The sequence below is a fragment of the Arachis stenosperma genome, chromosome 7 (genome assembly GCF_014773155.1).
Source record: "Arachis stenosperma cultivar V10309 chromosome 7, arast.V10309.gnm1.PFL2, whole genome shotgun sequence".
NCBI classification, from domain to species: Eukaryota; Viridiplantae; Streptophyta; class Magnoliopsida; order Fabales; family Fabaceae; genus Arachis; species Arachis stenosperma.
Window position 1 is genome coordinate 76,562,634 of NC_080383.1, and position 6,528 is coordinate 76,569,161.

At 42.3% G+C, this 6,528-nt stretch overlaps 1 non-coding gene across 1 annotated transcript; it reads right to left on the reverse strand.

Annotated features, from left to right (window-relative positions):
• Nucleotides 1–366: 366 nt before the first annotated feature.
• On the reverse strand, nt 367–474 carry LOC130942339 (small nucleolar RNA R71). The gene has a single exon (XR_009070913.1). It is a non-coding gene; the product is annotated as a small nucleolar RNA R71 (small nucleolar RNA).
• Nucleotides 475–6,528: the final 6,054 nt, after the last annotated feature.

A 6,528-nucleotide genomic window follows, 5' to 3' on the forward strand; every position in this document is an offset into this window, starting at 1 on the left:
AAGGTGCTGGGTGACTTTACTGCACCTACTCCCGACTTCTATGGGAGAAGCATCTCTATCCCTGCCATTGGAGCAAACAACTTTGAGCTTAAGCCTCAATTAGTTTCTCTAATGCAACAGAATTGCAAGTTCCATGGACTTCCATTGGAAGATCCTCATCAGTTTTTAGCTGAATTCTTGCAAATCTGTGACACTGTCAAGACTAATAGGGTTGACCCTGAGGTCTACAGACTTATGCTATTCCCTTTTGCTGTAAGAGACAGAGCTAGGACATGGTTGGATTCACAACCTAAAGAAAGCCTGGACTCATGGGAAAAGCTAGTCAATGCCTTCTTGGCAAAGTTCTTTCCACCTCAAAAATTGAGTAAGCTTAGAGTGGAAGTCCAAACCTTCAGACAGAAGGATGGAGAATCCCTCTATGAAGCTTGGGAAAGATACAAACAATTGATCAGAAAATGTCCGTCTGACATGCTTTTTGAATGGAGCATCATAGGTATTTTCTATGATGGTCTCTCTGAACTATCCAAGATGTCTTTGGATAGCTCTGCTGGAGGATCTCTTTATTTGAAGAAGACGCCTGCAGAAGCTCAAGAACTAATTGAAATGGTTGCAAACAACCAATTCATGTGCACTTCTGAAAGGAATCCTGTGAACAATGGGACAAATCAGAAGAAAGGAGTTCTTGAGATTGATACTCTGAATGCCATTCTGGCTCAGAACAAGATATTTACTCAACAAGTCAATTTGATTTCTCAAAGTCTGTCTGGAATGCAAAATGCACCATGCAGTACTAAGGATGCTTCATCTGAAGAAGAAGCCTATGATCCTGAGAACCCTTCAATGGAAGAGGTGAATTACCTAGGAGAACCCTATGGAAACACCTATAATTCTTCATGGAGAAATCACCCAAATTTCTCATGGAAGAATCAAGAAAGACCTCAACAAGGTTTTAACAGCAATAATGGTGGAAGAAACAGGTTTAGCAATGGCAAGCCTTTTCCATCATCTTCTCAGCAACAGACAGAGAGTTCTAAGCAGAACACCTCTGACTTAGCAACCATGGTCTCTGATCTAAGCAAAACCACTCAAAGTTTCATGACTGAAAAAGGTCCTCCATTAGGAATTTGGAGGCACAAGTGGGACAGCTGAGCAAGAAAATTACTGAACTCCCTCCTAGTACTCTTCCAAGCAATACAGAAGAAAATCCAAAAGGAGAGTGCAAGGCCATCAATATGGCCGAATTTGGAGAGGAGGAAGAGGAAGTGGACGCCACTGAGGAAGACCTCAATGGGCGTGCACTAGCCTCCAATGAGTTCCACAATGAGGAACCATGGGAATCTGAGGTTCAAAATGAGACCATAGAGATTCCATTGGACTTACTTCTGCCTTTCATGAGCTTGATGAGTATTCTTCCTCTGAAGAGGACGAGTATGTCACTGAAGAGCAAGTTGCTAAATACCTTGGAGCAATCATGAAGCTGAATGACAAGTTATTTGGAAATGAGACTTGGGAGAATGAACCTCCTTTGCTCACCAAAGAACTGGATGACTTGTCTAGGCAGAAATTACCTCAAAAGAGACAAGATCCTGGGAAGTTTTCAATACCTTGTACCATAGGCACCATGACCTTCAAGAAGGCTCTGTGACTTAGGGTCAAGTGTAAACCTCATGCCTCTCTCTGTAATGGAGAAGCTAGGGATCTTTGAGGTGCAAGCTGCAAGAATCTCATTAGAGATGGCAGACAACTCAAGAAAACAAGCTCATGGACTTGTAGAGGATGTTTGGTGAAGATTGAAGACCATTACATCCCTGCTGATTTCATAGTCTAGAGACTGGGAAGTGCATGGATGAAACCATCATCCTTGGCAGACCCTTCCTAGCCACAGCAAAGGCTGTGATTGATGTTGATAGAGGCGAACTGATCATTCAAGTGAATGAAGAATCCTTTGTGTTTAAGGCTCAAGGATATCCCTCTGTCACCATGGAGAGGAAGCATGAAGAGCTTCTCTCAAATCAGAGTCAAACAGAGCCCCCACAGTCAAACTCTAAGTTTGGTGTTGGGAGGCCACAACCAAACTCTAAGTTTGGTGTTGAACCCCCACATTCAAACTCTAAGTTTGGTGTTGGGAGGCTCCAACATTGCTCTAAGAAAATGTGAGGCTCCATGAGAGCCCTCTGTCAAGCTACTGACATTAAAGAAGCGCTTGTTAGGAGGCAACCCAATGCTATATTTTATCTATTTTCTTTTGTTATTTTATGTTTTTTGTAGGTTGATGATCATGAGAAGTCACAAAATCAATTGAAAAAGCAAAAACAGAATGAAAAACAGGAAGAAAAACAGCACACCCTGGAGGAAGAACTTACTGGCGTTTAAACGCCAGTAAGGCTAGCAGGTGGGCGTTTAACGCCCAGTCTGGCACCATTCTAGGCGTTTAACGCCAGAAAGGGGCACCAGACTGGCGTTAAACGCCAGAAAAGGGTAAGAACTGGCGTTAAACGCCAGAAAATGGGCACCAGCCCGGGTTTAACGCCAGAATTGGCTCAAAACGTGATTTTGCATGCCATTTGGTGCAGGGATGACTTTTCCTTGACACCACAGGATCTGTGGACCCACAGGATCCCCACCAACCCCACCACTCTCTCTCTTCTTCACCCATTCACCAATCACCTCAACACCTCTTCCCCAAAAACCCTTCACCTATCAAATCCCATCTTCTCTTCACCATTCACATCCATCCTTCATAAAACCCCACCTACCTCACCATTCAAATTCAAACCACTTTCCCTCCCAAACCCACCCTCACTTGACCGAACCTTACCCTTCCCCCTCCCTATATATACCCTTCTTCACCCCTTCATTTTCACACAACCTAAAAACCACTTCTCCCCCTCTTTGGCCGAACACAAAAGCCATTCCCTTCTTCCTCATTTCTTCTTCTTCTACTCTCTTCTTTCTTCTTTTGCTCGAGGATGAGCAAACCTCTTAAGTTTGGTGTGGTAAAAGCGTTGCTTTTTCGTTTTTCCATAACTATTTATGGCATCCAAGGCTGGAGAAACCTCTAGAAAGAGGAAAGGGAAGGCAAAAGCTTCTACCTCCGAGTCATGGGAGATGGAGAGATTCATCTCAAGGGTGCATCAAGACCACTTCTATGAAGTTGTGGCCTTGAAGAAGGTGATCCCCGAGGTCCCTTTTTCACTCAAAAAGAGTGAATATCCGGAGATCCAACATGAGATCCGAAGAAGAGGTTGGGAAGTCCTTACCAACCCCATTCAACAAGTCGGAATCTTGATGGTTCAAGAGTTCTATGCCAATGCATGGATCACCAAGAACCATGATCAAAGTGTGAACCCGAATCCAAAGAATTATCTTACTATGGTTCGGGGGAAATACTTGGATTTTAGTCCGGAAAGTGTAAGGTTGGCATTCAATTTGCCCATGATGCAAGGAGATGAACACCCTTACACTAGAAGGGTCAACTTTGATCAAAGGTTGGACCAAGTCCTCACAGTCATATGTGAAGAGGGCGCCCAATGGAAGAGAGATTCAAGAGGGAAGCCGGTTCAATTGAGAAGGCATGACCTCAAACCTGTGGCTAGAGGATGGTTGGAGTTTATCCAACGCTCAATCATTCCCACTAGCAACCGGTCCGAAGTTACCATAGACCGGGCTATCATGATTCATAGCATCATGATTGGAGAAGAAATAGAAGTTCATGAGGTTATAGCTCAAGAGCTTTATAAGGTGGCGGACAAGTCCTCTACCTTGGCAAGGTTAGCCTTTCCTCATCTCATTTGTCACCTGTTATTCAGTTGGAGTTGACATAGAGGGAGACATCCCATTGATGAGGATAAGCCCATCACTAAGAAAAGGATGGAGCACACAAGAGACCCCACTCATCATGAGATCCCTGAGATGCCTCAAGGGATGCACTTTCCTCCACAAAACTATTGGGAGCAACTAAACACCTCCCTAGGAGAATTGAGTTCCAACATGGGACAACTAAGGGTGGAGCATCAAGAACACTCCATCATCCTCCATGAAATTAGAGAAGATCAAAGGATCATGAGAGAGGAGCAACAAAGACAAGGAAGAGACATTGAGGAGCTCAAGCACTCCATAGGATCTTCAAGAGGAAGAAAGAGCCGCCATCACTAAGGTGGACCCGTTCTTTAATTTCCTTGTTCTTTATTTTGTTTTTCGAATTTTAATGCTTATGTTTGTACATGTTTGTGTCTTGTGATCATTAATGTCTTAGTGTCTATGCCTTAAAGTTATGAATGTCCTATGAATCCATCACCTTTCTTGAAAAAAAAAACGTGCTTAATTGAAAGAAAAAGAATTGCATGAATTTTGAATTTTATAACAGTTTAATTATTTTGATGTGGTGGCAATATTTTTGTCTTCTGAATGTATGCTTAAACAGTGCATATGTCTTTTGAATTTGTGGTTCATGAATGTTGGCTCTTGAAAGAATGATGAAAAAGGAGACATGTTACTGAGGATCTGAAAAATCATTAAAAATGATTCTTGAAGCAAGAAAAAGCAGTGAATACAAAAAAAAAAAAACGAAAAAGAAAGAGAAAAAGAAAGAAAAAGAAAGAAATAAAGTTGTGATCCAAGGCAAAAAGAGTGTGCTTAAGAACCCTGGACACCTCTAATTGGGGACTCTAGCAAAGCTGAGTCACAATCTGAAAAGGTTCACCCAATTATGTGTCTGTGGCATGAATGTATCCGGTGGTAATACTGGAAGACAGAGTGCTTTGGGCCACGGCCAAGACTCAATAAGTAGATGTGTTCAAGAATCATCATACTTAACTAGGAGAATCAATAACACTATCTGGATTCTGAGTTCCTAAAGAAGCCAATCATTCTGAGTTGCAAAGGATAGAGTGAGATGCCAAAACTGTTCAAAGGCAAAAAGCTAAAAGCCCCGCTCATCTAATTAATACTGATCTACATAGATGTTTTTGGAATTCATTGCATATTCTCTTCTTTTTATCTTATTTGATTTTTAGTTGCTTGGGGACAAGCAACAATTTAAGTTTGGTGTTGTGATGAGCGGATAATTTGTACGCTTTTTGGCATTGTTTTAGTATGTTTTTAGTATATTTGGTTTAGTTTTTAGTATTTTTTATTAGTTTTTAGTTAAAATTCACTTTTCTGGACTTTACTATGAGTTTGTGTGTTTTTTTGTGATTTCAGGTATTTTCTGGCTGAAATTGAGGGACCTGAGCAAAAATCTGATTCAGAGACTGAAAAGGACTGTAGATGCTGTTGGATTCTGACCTCCCTTCACTCGAAGTGGATTTTCTGGAACTACAGAAGCCCAATTGGCGCGCTCTCAACGGCGTTGGAAAGTAGACATCCTGGGCTTTCCAGCAATATATGATAGTTCATACTTTGCTTAAGATTTGATGGCCCAAACCGGCGTTCAAAGTCACCCTCAGAAATTCCAGCGTTAAACGCCGGAACTGGCACCTAAATGGGAGTTAAACGCCCAAACTGGCATAAAAGCTGGCTTTAACTCCAAGAAGAGTCTCTACACGAAATTGCTTCATTGCTCAGCCAAGCACACACCAAGTGGGCCCGGAAGTGGATTTTATGTCATTTACCCATCTCTGTACACCCTAGGCTACTAGTTTTCTATAAGTAGGACCTTTTACTATTGTAGAGAGATATATCGGGGTAGCTATCTTTATTTTATGCTATCCTAGATCATTGGGAGGCTGGGCATTCGGCCATGCCTAGACCTTGTTCTTAGTATTTTCAACGGTGGAGTTTCTACACACCATAGATTAAGGTGTGGAGCTCTGCTGTACTCGAGTATTAATGCGATTACTATTGTTCTTCTATTCAATTCCGCTTGTTCTTTGTCCAAGATATCACTTGTTCTTCAACTTGATGAATGTGATGATCCGTGACACTCATCATTCTCACCTATGAACGTGTGACTGACAACCACCTCCGTTCTACCTTAGATTGGGTGAATATCTCTTGGATTCCTGATACACGATGCATGGTTGATCGCCTGACAACCGAGTGCTCGCCTGACAAACGAGCCAGCCATTCCGTGAGATCAGAGTCTTCGTGGTATAGGCAAGAACTGATGGCGGCATTCAAGAGAATCCGGAAGGTCTAACCTTGTCTGTGGTATTCTGAGTAGGATTCAATGATTGAATGACTGTGACGTGCTTCAAACTCCTGAAGGCGGGGCGTTAGTGACAGACGCAAAAGAATCACTGGATTCTATTCTGGCCTGATTGAGAACCGACAGATGGATAGCCGTGCCGTGACAGGGTGCATTGAACATTTCCACTGAGAGGATGGGAGGTAGCCACTGACAACGGTGAAACCCTTGCATAAGCTTGCCATGGAAAGGAGTAAGAAAGATTGGATGAAGACAGTAGGAAAGCAGAGAGATGGAAGGGAAGGCATCTTCATACGCTTATCTGAAGTTCCTACCAATGAATTACATAAGTACCTCTATCTTTATCTTTATGTTTCATTCGTATATCACTATCCATTTGA